Source organism: Delphinus delphis, chromosome 16 (genome assembly GCF_949987515.2).
Source record: "Delphinus delphis chromosome 16, mDelDel1.2, whole genome shotgun sequence".
Taxonomy (NCBI): domain Eukaryota; kingdom Metazoa; phylum Chordata; class Mammalia; order Artiodactyla; family Delphinidae; genus Delphinus; species Delphinus delphis.
Genome location: NC_082698.1, coordinates 38,894,901 through 38,909,232, shown reverse-complemented (window position 1 = coordinate 38,909,232; position 14,332 = coordinate 38,894,901).

Here is a 14,332-nt window from a genome sequence, read left to right as displayed (position 1 = left end):
AGAAACAAGAAAAATCCCAAATAAACCACCTAACCTACCACCTAAAAGAATTAGGAAAAGAAGAACAAACAAAACCAAAGTCAGCGGAAGAAAGGAAATAATAAAGATCAGAGAGGAAATGAATAAAATAGAGATTAAAAGACAATAGAAAAGATCAATAAAACAAAGATCTGGTTTTTTTGAAAGATAAACAAAATCAACAAGCCCCTAGCCAGGGTCACCAAGAAGAAAAGAGAGAGGACTCAAATAAATAAAATAAGAAATTATAGAAGAGAAATAATTACTGATACCACAGAAATATAAAAAATAAGGGAATACTATGACCAGTTATATGCCAACAAATTGGACAACCTAGAAGAAATGGACAAGTCTGTAATTAAAAAAAAAAAAAACCTCCAAGCAACAAAAGGCCAAGACTGGATGGCTTCACAGGGGAATTCTACCAAATATACAAAGAAAAATGTATACCTATTATTCTCAAACCATTTCAAAACTTTGAGGAGGAGGGAACACTCCCAAAGTCATTTGATGAAGCCACCATCACCTGGACACCAAAACCAAAGACACTACCAAAAAGAAAATTACAGGCCAATATCTTTGATGAACATAGATGCAAAAATCCTCAACAAAACATTAGCAAAGTGAATCCAACAATACATAAAAAGGATCGTACACCATGATCAAGTTGGATTCGTCCCAGGGTCTCAAGCATGTTTTAACATAGACAAATCAGTCAATGTGATACACCACATTAAAGAAAGGAAAAACAAAAATCACATCATCATCTCAATGGATGCAGAAAAAGCACGTGATAAAATTCAACCTTCATTCTGATAAAAACTCTCATCAAACTGCGTGTAGAGGGAACATTTCTCAACATAATAAAAGCCATTATGGTAAACCCGCAGCCAACATAATACTCAATGGTAGAAAGCTGAAAACCTTCCTGCTAAATTCAGGAAGAAGACAAGGATGCCCACTCTCGCCACTTCTATTCAACATAGTACTGGAAGTCCTACTCACAGAAGTCAGACAAGAAAAAGAAATAAAAGTTATCCAAATTGGAAGGCAAGTGTAAAACTGTCATGATTTGCAGATGACATGATACTCTGTAATAAAAACCCAACGACCCAAGTGCCCATTAACAGACGGTTGGTTTAAGAAGATGTGTATGTATATACACATACATATATATGGAATAATTACTCAGCCATAAAAAAGAATGAAATATTGTCATTTGCAGCAACATGGATGAACCTAGAGAATATCATACTAAATGAAGAAAGTCAAAGAGAGAAAGACAAATATTATATGGTATCACTTATATGTGAAATCTAAAAAAGAAAAATACAATGAATCTGTATACAAAACAGAAACAGACTCACAGACATAGGAAAAAAAACTTGAATCACTCTGCTGTACACCTGAAACTAATACAACATTGTAATTCAACAATTATTTCAATTTAATAAAGAAGCCAAATTATAGTGGGTCAAAGAGTAAATGAGAACTAACGGAAAGGAGAAAAGTCTTTAACAAGCTACAATATATACAGAGAAACAGACACATCACACACAAAATGCAGTTATCACTAAGATATTTAGATACCTTAATTTTATAAGTAATGAAACTAATAGAACATTTAGGCGCCATGATTTTTTCTGTGTGCCTTTCAGACACCCTTTAAATTATCTGTGGTGTCTGATCTGCCTATGGTAGGCAGATGCATGTATTTAATATGAATTCTTCAATCTCATAAATGCTATAATTCAATGTGGGATTTAATCTTAATTCCAAAACTTACTAGTTTCATGACCTTGGGTTATATGGTTTGTCCAACGTCATACATCTAGTTTGTAAGGTAATTTGGGTTTTAAATTCAGACCTGACTCCAAAGCTCACATTCTTCACCATGGAGACTTCTGGTGAACATACTGACGTGTGAGTCGGCCCCCACTTTCATCAATGCCAGCATGACTTTGGTTTTTTCACACGAAGCTACCTATCCTTCCCTTCCACAGCACACAAAATGAGAGCTATATGAGGAGAGACTGGATAGAGGTCCCTAGGTCAAGAATACGGCCAAGAGGCAGGAGTAAAAGCGTTATAGTCTCCATATTCCTAAGGATGAGGGGTCCATTCCTTCCTCCTCGCTAACCATGCCCTTTCCCGAATTCCCAGCCAGCTGTAGCCGAGAAACAGATAACCTGTTATACAGAAAAGTTCTCCAGCAAAAGCCTGTGCGAAAGAAGAGTGTAATTAAGTGGTACCATTTATAGAAATCACTCACATGCAAACTTCACAGGCCACTCTATATTCATTGTGGAGGCCTTCCAAATGGCATCATCTGTGATAAGAAGAAGTATGTCAATTATGTCATTATCAGAGTGAAAAAGTGTGTGGACAAAATAAAGCTCTAAATATTCCTTTGAAGTCAACCACTCGTTTTAAATGGTTTGGACGTATAATGTAGGGAAGTGTTTTTAATTGAAAGAGAGTAAATAAGTTACTACAAAGGGTTTCAGAAGAAAAATGATTGTTATGCTAAACTGCAGCTATTTTTAATGGGTTTTCCATGGCCATAGGCTTGCCTTCTTTGCATTTTCTTTTTTTCTTCTACTAGTGAAGAAACAAAAAATGACAGCAGCTGATGCCAAGTCCCTTTGAGCCACTGCTCTATAACAAAGCAATTTAGGGAGGCAGACAGAGGATGGAGTCAACTTTTATGAAAAAGTTGCTCATGTTTTCCTCTGATACAACTTTTCCATTCAGATGTTTTATGACAACTACAGTCTCTAAGGACTGACTAACTGCAAAGTTAAGACTGATATTTTACAATAAGACTTCCCTTATTACTTAATCACTGCAATCTGACAATAAAACCATCTGCCTATAATGGGCCAACTCCACAGACGGCACACGTCCAGAAAGCTGTATGTCTAAAAGGACTCATTGTTTTAACCTGGATGCAAAATTTTACTTTCAGACAGACTTTGAGTCTGAATTTTATGCCATCAGTGGGATAAGACATTTTGCTATTTTTTCCCCACTATAGGCACCTTAAATTTAAAAAATCTGATTGGCTTTACATTAAATGATGAAAGAATCATCATCAGAAGTGCTTGGGATGATACAGATTCTCATATTTGATAATCTGTTCCTGTTCTACAATCACAGTAACAAGAATTCCTGAGATTTATTTAGTTGTTACACAAGGGAGTGTGCTTTACATGCAAGTTATTGTTGAATTCACACAAGAATCATACAGGATAAGAACTATTATTTTCTCCATTTTACAGAGGAAAAAAACCTAAGGCTTAAAGATATTGAATAAGCTTCCAAAGTCACAGAATTATTAGTGGCAGTGGTGGGACTCAAACTCAAGAGGTTTGAGATTAGAGTGCAGTACTCCTAACTTTTATTACAAAGAAAACAGAAGGCATCAATTGCTATAAGGAATGGGAATCCACATCTAGAAGACCGTGTCAAATGGTTAATGAGTTAATGCACCTCAAGAAAGGGAGATAAGAATATTTTTTTAAACAATGTACATAGCATTTAAGAGACCTACAAATATGAGCCTTTTTTTCACTTTTGACATAAAAGAATATTTTGAAAAATACACAAGAAAACTAAATGGATGACTTTAGGTCAGAACTATTTTAAGGAGGCTAAATCTTGGTAAGTAGACCCTGTTTGCTAAGCACTTGAGAAGGTTTCTAATACTTTTTAAAGGAGAAGTATTTATACCCAATTCATTTGGGTTTTTAAAGACTCAAAGGAAAAAAGAAAAAGTGCATTTTGTTACTGGTGACATACTTTCTAATTATGACATCAATTTCTTGAATTGATGCTTCATAACCAGGTTAACAGACTTGTGTCACAATATTGTTATGAACTGATCAATTGAAAGCCCATTATTGACCCAATTATTCCAGAACGGGACAAATGAATGAGATGAAAGTCATGGTCTCTGAGGGGCCCAAGCTTGATCAGTTTGATTCTGTTTAAATGGAAGTACTTTTGACAGTGGTAAGGGGCACTATTAATGATTATGAGGAGGGAACAGATGCAAAGCTATGGACATTCACTTACCCTAGCTAAAGCTCACTCTCTGCTTATCTCTTGGTGCTGCTACTGTTGGTTATGGTAGGAGAGTGAGACCCTCTGTGGAGTGTCGGGGTGTTAGAAAAGGAGCTTTTGATAAGAGTGGGTGTAGACAAATTGCTTGTGCTCCATTAAAGAGACAAGATGAAAATTCCTGTTGAGACCATGTTTCTTTAAATGCCAAACTACTCCAAATCTGGACTAGTGGGTCATGGTTTATGAGTTTTGCTGCAGTTTGTACATGAAAGAATCCACAGGATACATATGGACATAATCAGAGTGAGGCTGGTAGAGGCTGAAGGGATGAAATTCATGTGAAAACAAGAATGAGATAATAATAAGGTCCTGCAGAAAGGGAGAGCATGGGCAGTTTAAGTTGCAAGGAACAGACTTAAGCTGTAGTACTTTTTTTTATATATAAGATACATGTGGAAATAAGGATGATGAGACTGACCACATGCCGTGAACTTACAAAAATTTATAGTCACACAGATTGGCTTCACATAGAAGGAAATATTCAGAAATTGGAAGCTGGTTTAGAATCCAACATAACTCTAGACACTGGGTTGTCTCCTCCCCCTGGGCAACAGGAGCTCCTTGCTTCCTTCTCTGCTGTGATGTGAAACTACCCTCTGCCTCTGCTTCTTTCTAAGTCACTGTCTTCTGCCCTTCCTTCCAAACACTCACTTTTTTATGTGCATCTGGCATCTGGTATCTCCAGTGTAGAGAATCCATTTTGTTCATTAACCCACCATCCAATAGAGGGAAGGGTATTTGTGTCAGAAAACGTAATAGGCTTCTGGTTAGTCTGCAGGCCAGTTGTCTTTAGGTCAAAAGCCTACCCCTTGCCCAATAGCCATGGTCATGGTACTGGAATTACAGCAAGTAGAATGTGGTTACCCATGGTGCTGGGACACCACACTCTCCTAGATGTCCTCCCACCTCTCTGGCTGTCTTCAGGTTCTTTTCCAAGATTGTGTTCTCTGTCTAGGCAATAAATGTTGGATTTCCTTGAGGCTGAGCCTTAGGCCTTCTTCATTTTTCCCCAATATTTTTCTCCTTATATAATCTCTACCACGCCCATGACTTCAGTTCATACACATATGCCAACAGTTTTAAAATGTATCTCTTACCTAGGTCTCTCCTTTGAGCTCCAGACCAGATATCTAATTGTTAAGCTGATATTTCCACTTTTATGTCTGAAAGACTTCTCATTTGCAATTTGTTCTTGACTTACGTTCTTCTGCTTCAAATCCGTATGTCTTCTCGTATACCCTTTCTTCCAGTATCCACCACTATCCATTCTGCTGCTAAAGCCATTAGCTTACGAGTCATGTTTGACATATGCTTCTGCCTCAAATCCACTTTCAATCTATCCCTCTGTTCTGTTAATCTCACTTCCTCAACATCTCTTAAAGCCATTCCCTTTCAGGCTCTTCAAAGCCACCACCCTAGTTCATGCTACCATCATCAATCTCCTGAACCACTGCAGGAATCTGCACATCGGTCCCCTTCATCTACTCTAGCCCCTTTTTGATGCACCCCTGACACTGCAGTCACGGTGAACTTTACAAAAAGCAACTCTTACCATGTCATCCTGAAATTGAAAACTCCCAGTGATTTCCTATTGCTCCTGGAATTGAGAACAGCATTTTTAATGTGGTCCTGCGTATCTAGTCTAGGCCCCCTCTACCTCACCACCTTCATTTTACACAGTTACTTTGTTCGAGCCACATTAGCCTCATTTCTGACCCTTGAATATGCTAGGATCCTTCACTGGGACAAGTTCTTTTTCAGTGGGCTGATCCTTTACATGGAAAGCTCTGTACTGCCTGGTCATCTGTATAACTCCTACCCATTCTTCAGAACTCTACATTTTCTGATCCCCATCTATGTCAGGATCCTCTGCTATAGACTCTCATAGGCCCATATTTCTGTCTTTCAAAAGGATAGAGATGTGATTATTATTTTTTTTATGTTTCCCCTCCAGACTCTAATATTCATATTAGCTAGGAACATTTTTTAAATTAGTAAATGTGAAATATATGGGCTAAAAACAACAACATAAATATGCACACAATACTACATCAGAAACCCCTAACACCACCAACAGCACAAATCTTTAATTAGAATATGTAGGTATAAAGCTAGACTACGTTTGCTTACTATAGTCCTTCTGCTTAAATGTGTTTTCTCCTATTTCCAGCTGAACCCATAAAGTTAGAAGCAAAATTTTCCAGTAGGTACTATTTATGATCTGTGCTTTGCTTTTCTAATTACCTTTGCTTCCATAATATAATATCCTTAACCTATAGTATCTTTCCAGTGATAACCATCTTAATTTACAACAACTTCCTCCTTGACTAAATTTAAATGTTAGGCCAATTCTGTTCAAGCTTTAAAAACTTCATTTGAGTTGGTTAAGTTGTCAGTCTAAACAATATTAATTCTTCCAATCCAAGAACATGGGATACCTTTCCATTTCTTTGAATCACCTTAAATTTCCTCATCAATGTTTTATAGTTTTCAGAGTATAGGTCTTTCACCTCCTTGGTTAAGTTTATTCCTAGATTTTTTTGTTTTTTTGGATTCAGTTTTAAACAGGATTTTTCTTTAACTTTATCTTTCTGATATTTCATTGATAGTGTAATAAAAAAACTGCAACAGATATCTGTTGGTTCATCAGTTGTAACAAACGTACAGCTCTACATGGGTTACTGATAATGGGGGAGAGTACACACATGGAAGTAGGGAATGGATAGGAAATCTCAATAACTCCCTCTCAGTTTTGCTCTAAAACAATTGTCTTAACTGGACACCATAACACTCTTAGAGGAAAACATAGGCAGAACACTCTTTGACATAAATTGCAGCAATATCTTTTTTGATCCATTTCCCATAGTAATGGAAATAAAAACAAAAATAAACAAATGGGACTTAAACTCAAAAGCTTTTGCACAGCAAAGAAAAACTGTAAACAAAATGAAAAGACAACCTATGGAATGGGAGAAAATATTTGCAAATGAACTGTCCAACAAGGGATTAATCTCCAAAATATACAAACAGGTCATGCAGCTCAATAACAAAAAAACCAACCCAACCAAAAGATGGGTGGAAGACCTAAATAGACATTTCTCCAAAGAAGACATACACATGGCCAACAGGCACATGAAAAGATGCTCAACATCACTAATTATTAGAGAAATGCAAATCAAAACTACAATGAGATATCACCTTACACCAGTCAGAATGGCCATCATCAGAAAGTCTACAAACAAATTCTGGAGAGGGTGTGGAGAAAAGGGAACCCTCTTGCACTGTTGGTGGGAATGTAAATTGGTACAGCCACTATCGAGAACAGTATGGAGGTTCCTTAAGAATCTAAAAATAGAGCTACCATATGATCCAGCAATCCCATTCCTGGGCATATATCCAGAGAAAAACATGGTTTGAAACGATACACGCACCCCAGTGTTCTTTACAGTGCTGTTTACAATAGCCAGGGCATGGAAGCAACCTAAATGTCCATTGACAGATGAATAGATAAAGAAGATGTGGTACATAAGTACAATGGAGTATTACTCAGCCATTAAAAAGAATGAAATAATGCCATTTGCAGTAACATGGATGGACCTGGAGATTATCATACTAAGTGAAGTCAGACAGAGAAAGACAAATATCATATGATATTGCTTATATGTGGAATTTTAAAAAATGATACAAATGTACTTATTTACAAAACATAAACAGAATCACTGACTTAGAGAATGAACTTATGGTTACCAAGGGGAAGGGTGGGGAGGAGGGATAGATTGGGAGTTTGGAATTGACATGTACACACTGCTATACTTAAAATAGATAACCGACAAGGACGTACTGTATAACACAGGGAATTCTGCTCAGTTCTCTGTGATAACCAAAATGGGAAAAGAATTTGAAAAAGAATAGATACATGCATATGTATAACTGAATCACTTTGCTGTAACCTTGAAACTAACGCAACATTGTTAATCAACTATACTCCAGTACTAAATAAAAACTTTAAAATAATTGTCTTAAAGAAAATAAAACTATTCAAAAAGACAAGTTCCCAGAGGAGTCGTCAGCTGATCACAGAAGTATGTGATTCAAAAGGAAGAAAGATAAATGTCAAAAAAATGAAAAAAAAAGTATACTCTCACTAGTAATTTTTTTCAGTCTGCAAAGTAAAACAATGGGGTATAATTTTGCACCTCTTATGCTGAAAAACACTTAAAAGAATAAGAAAACCCACTGTTGGCATAAATGTTGGGAAAATCTTGGTCGTAATGGAAATGGATTGGTTCAATAATATGTATGTCAAAATTTTAAATATGTATGTCAAAATTTTAAAGACATATATCATTTGACCTAGACATTAAATCTGAGAAAATAATAGGAAAAGTGTAAAAAAAAATTTTTTTTTGAGACTAAAGATCCTAATTTCAGCATTGTTTACACCAGTAAAAATTCTATAAACAACCTAAAGTTACAATAGATTGGTTAACTAAATAAATATGGTAAATCTACTCTATGGAAACCTCTGTAACCACATCTTTTCTTTATGTTGATGTATATTTAGTGACACAAAAGATGCCTGTGGTTTATTCTGTAAAATGCATATTATAAAATAGCATTTTTCATATATCATATCTATCCTCTAGAAATGCTTCCGTCTGCATTTAAAGATCTCAAGATTTACCAAAAAGTTAACAGTGGATATATCTGAGTAATGAGATAGTGATTTCCACTTTTAATCCTTTCTATATTACTTATGTTTTAAAATAAGCATTATTACTTTTATAATAAAGTTGAAAAAGAGGCATAATACACAGTCAGTTAAAAGCATTTAAGAGAGATAATTCACACTTGTTCCTGTATCCAAGCTAGAGCCCGCCACCTCAGGTTTCTCAAACCTGAAAATTTCTGATTTGGAGAGGACTTCACTTTCCAAGAATGGTATAATAACTCTACCATGCCATCTAGTGTTAAGAACGGTGATGTCTTAAGAAAAGCTGGCAACTCAAAAAGATTTTAAGTATTCCAATTCACAATTCTATAGGCAATTTGAGGAAAACAAGTACACCTTTTAAAAAGGACACTGAGATTTGCTGTGAGTGTAGAGTCAGGTCAAAGTTTAAATTGCAAACTTGCAGCTATGTCATTTTAATTAGGTTGTAATTGAAGAAATCACAAAACAATACCCAAGAGCCAAGGTAGTTAAATATTTAAACTGGTTAAGGGGGAGAGTGAATCTCTGCCCTTAGCCTCATCTCACCCACACCACCACACGCACCTACTTTTACTACCATCACCACCATCACCTACAGAAGTTCAGAATCGACCAGTTTCTTTAAAAAGTTACAAAACCAAAGATTCTATCTGAAGATATACCCAGAGTCGACTTACTTTTGCTCTTAGAAGACAAAAAATGTGAGTAGCAGATTTATTTTCTTCTGTGTTATTGATAACAAATTAGTACTCAAAGAAGTTGATTTTCTGTTGGTAGCTTGGCTCCAGGGTCATTGGGAATACCTTAATACAACTCTAAGTAGAGCCATACACCAGTAAAAAATATTTACTGAGTACCTATATGCAAGGCTGTTTTAAGTGTTAAGAAACTATAATAGGTGTTATGAAACAATCATCTGAAAAGATAAAGTCTCTGCTAACAGGGAACTTATAGACTAGTGTGACTTTCTTAACTAAGCAAGATTTTTCCAGTTTGAGATCATGTACCAAGTACTTTGAATTTTTCCTGCTGTTAAAAAACAAAATTCAACTGAATAAATTTGAAGATCTAGTTGGTTCTATTGTATGACTCATGAATTGGGCAGCATCTCATCTAGTAGAGAGACAGGTGCGCCAAGGAACACCTGTTCATATTTCTCTTTTGCTACTAACTTTCTTATCCCATCCATACAGAAGCTGGATGGGATAAGAAAGTTAGCAAAAGAAAAAAAAGATTGTTTCAGTCAAGGTCGCCTTTATTTGAGGGAGGGGCAGCAGGGGTCTCATCAAGCAGATTACTTCACTATTGTTGATCCGGACATTCCAGACTGATTGGCTTAAAATTCGACTCCTGAGAGGGGTTGAAACTACAGTTCAGTCTTAAGTTTGTTGTCCTGGGAGCAAGTGACTCCACTTTCATACCTGTTCTTTCTTTTCTTTCTTTGTTTTTTTGTTGTTGTTTTTTTAACACTACCCCGTGACTGATAATTTGATTTCTGGGCATTTATCTTAAAGAAAAAATACAAGAAACTCATCTCGCAATATATAATAGTGATAAATTGAAAACAACCTAAATGGCCAAAAATAGATGATTGGTTAAGAACCATTTTTGCAATAGAATAGTATGCAGACATTTAAAATGCTATATCAAAGCTTCTAAAAATAAAATTTGCAAATATCCACAATGTCCAATGAAAGAAGAAAGAAACAATACTATATGAACTATCAGAAGCTCTTTGGCAAGTGGAGTAATCATGGGTGATTCAATCTGTCAGAGTTTCAGCAACTGTCATGAGCAAAGGGCATGGCAAGGTCCCAGGACAAGATGAGATGGTGGAGCTATCCAAGCCTCACAGGATTCCCTAAAGAAAGCCCCTAACACTGCCAGGTACATAGACAACCAGGTTCCCTCACAATCCTCGGAATGGAAGATGGTAAAAACTGGGTAAATAGCTGTCCTTTATCAAACCTACATCCCTCAGACTGAGGCAGGACAAGATGAGTCCGAAGAATATGGGAACGCCCTCATGTTTATAGCTTTCTGATAACCAAATATTGGAATAACAGTAGACCTCCCTTCCCACTCCAGTTTTCTGAATATTTTAATGCATTGAGTTGAAGGGGAACAGAATATGCCACCCCAAAATATGTCTCTTTGGCATAAGGATAATTTTGAGCTGGTTATTTTTAAGAACTGGCAGACATAGGAAAAGCTCTGAAAACCAAATAAAGTAAGAGACATTTACATTTATAAGGGAAATCTCCGTTTGTAGTGTGTCTCCCTCTCTGTACCAGGAAGAAGAAGAAGACAAAATCTCTAGTAAATCTTATCAATGGAGAAGACAGAGACTTAGATCTGCATAACAACGTACGCTTGTTTACTCTGCCTTTCCTGGTAACCTCCCCATAACTGGCCATTCCTCTTCCCATCAACATCTTCTATCTTTAGCTGAAGATGGTATTTAAGGAGGTGGCTTAGGTCATTTCAGGGAGTTACTCAGTTTTCCTGGGTACCTTCCACGTATATAGGACGTACACATGTTATTTAACTTCTGTTTTTCTCCTCTTAATCTGCCTTTTATTACAGGGAAGTCTCAGTCAAGAGCCTAAAAGGGTAAAGGGAAAATTATTTTTCATGCCCCTCCCCATACCCCAACCCCGCCAGAGTGACCAAGCAAGGCTTACTTCCTCTTCTGTAAAATAGACTGTTTGACTAGGAGTGTTGACGTGCCTTTTCCAGCTTTCTAGTCTATTGTATTGGCCCTTCTGTGCCTACATTGCTTAGAGTTATTTGCGTCCTTGCCAAAGCACTGGAGGAAGACCCAATTTGTGATGAAACCAGATGTCACAGGGTCCAAAGTGGCAGTCAGCAGGGACTTTGGGTTGAACCAAGAAATAGACAAAGTTTGTTCTCTAAGCAAAAATCAGTAAAGAGTTCTTTCTGCATCCTCATAGTAACTACAGCTTAATCTATAAACCCCAGCCTCACCAAACCTGCCCCAATGAAAATAATATACCCATCTACAGTATTCATTCATTCAACAATACAGTTGAGTATGTTCTGTGTACCAGGCACTATGCCACGGGTAGAATGGAGATGAGAAATATTCACAGGCCATGCCCTTACAGTCCTCAGGGTGGAGGGGAAGGTGGGGAGAATGATGGATATTAATTGAATAAACATAAAATAGTAGGAGAGCCAGAGTGAAGTGAGGGGAGCCTTTGATGAGAGGCAATGAGGGCTGAGCTCGTAAGGCCAGGTTAAAGATCCTGGTCTTTATTCTGAGAGTCAGAGGCCCCAGGCTCCACATACGGCTCGGCCGCTGCCTTCTCCCTGGCTTCAGGACAACCACATCATCTTAACAGTCACAGTTCCAGTTTATCTTTTTCTCCTTTGTAAAATGAAAGGTTGAATTAAATGATTTCTGTGGTTTCTTCTAGCCATGAACTTGTTCCTTTTACAGGATCTGCAGTTTACTTAGGCTTAAATCACTAGAATATTACAAAAATTTCAAGGATGTGTTGTGATCGTGAAGCCATGAGCCCTTACAGATCCTTGCTTTTAAAGAGTTTGAAATAGTCTTCATAGCAGAACTGCAAAGTTGACTACTGTTGACCTGAAATAGACTGCCAGGAAACAAAAACCAAAACAAAACAAAATAGACTGCCAGATATTTCTCCAGCAAAGATGGGTTTACTTGGGATCAGCAGATAATTGCAACTTGGGGGCCTGCAACCATGGCGAGCCACGTGCAAGTCCCTGCACAGCAAGGGAAGGAGAGCACTCTTATAGAGGGAGAAAAAAGTTGGGGGGCTGGGGGGCTATAGTAAACAAAGAGTCCATGGTTTTTCATGGACTGAGTCCTGGCCAGGAGACAAGGGGAGTCTTTTTTTTTTCCTGTTAGGCACTGCAATCATCTCAGGGAGTAGGACCCTCACCCCCCTCAACCTTCTGGTCTCCCACCTCCATGTAATTGACACTTCTATGCATTTTATAGTATTCGTGAGCATTGTGCAAAGAAAACGGACCAAGAATAGTGTGACTCAAATCATTTTAGCTGTTATTTCTTGTTTCCTTAGTATGGAACACAATGTCGTCAATTGCAAGAAAAGTTTCAGCTGCACAATCAATAAACTCTAATGCTTCATACACTAAAGCTGACTTGGAATGATGCTAATGTTATTCAAGTGTTTTCAGTTCCTTTTTTTTCTAGCCAGAGCCTTCTACCTTAGCAAAATGGGCTCTGATGAACAAAGAACATTCTTTACAATTCTATGCCACTTAGTGTTACGTTTTCTGCAACTTAGGTGTTGAATCTTGTCCTTCTTCTAACTCCAGTCTAATACAGTCTTTTTGTAGAGTTTTGAAGAGGGCTTAGTTTTGTTTCCCTCTCGTGGTACATTTCTAAATTCGCTTTCTCATGTTTTATTATGGTCATGAATGTCAAGACTGGGACAGCCTGAGTATTAAATGACAACTCAGAAAAAATAAACACCTTTACAAAAGCCAACTGAGCATAAATAACAGTAATTATTACCTGCCTAGTTTTAAGACATTCTTGCCATCAAATTCAACTGAATCCTTTCAAGATGTTGTGAGTAATGGAAACGTATTATATTTGTACAATGGATTGAGTTCAGCAGAAATACTAAATTTCTTTCTTCCTACACAGTGAGCTTATTATATCTCAAACAAGAAGCTATGATTTGGGACTTGAATGTGAAGCAAAACAGTTTTCTTAGGTTTTTCAATTTTGTCTAAGTGGTTGATACAACTCTTATTGCTTTTGTTTGATGGCAGGGAAGGGCTGTTTGCTTTGTGTAAGGAATCTGGAATTTAAAGTTGAGAAAGCCATGGCTTTCCTAGATATCATGATAAGTAGATACATATTGAATTGGATGAAAATGCCATGAAAAGGAGCCTGAATGATGTTACAAATATGAGAGACAGGCTTTAAACATGAAGAGACAACAAGAGCACTTTGGCTACCCAACTCTAAGCTTTTACAGTTTTTTCCCTCTGATGAGTTGGAGTTTGTTTTGTTTTTAGATTTTTAGTTTAAAAAAGTAGGCATTTGTGGCTTTTCAGGGAAAGGCAGTGGTTGGTATGGTGACAGACCGATGGATAGTGGAAACCAGCAGGCTGTCTGGGGATTGCCTTGCCCACAGGAAGGAACCATGGTGGGGTAATGAAAGGCGTGGATTCCCAAGTTAGCCAGGCAGCTGCATCACCCCCTCCCCTGAGTTATTTAGGCCGGGATAGTTTTAGATAAATCTCTCTGCGCATCAGATTCTTCACCGATGACACAGGTCTAACAGTACCTACTTCCTAGGATTTTGTGAGGACTGACATGAGATTATACATACAGTGTTCAGAAGAGTGTCTGCACATTATCTAACTTTACAGCAATGTCACATATGACTTAAGCCGTTGCCAATAACAGGCGATACATTTTAATGGTGATCAGCACCACAC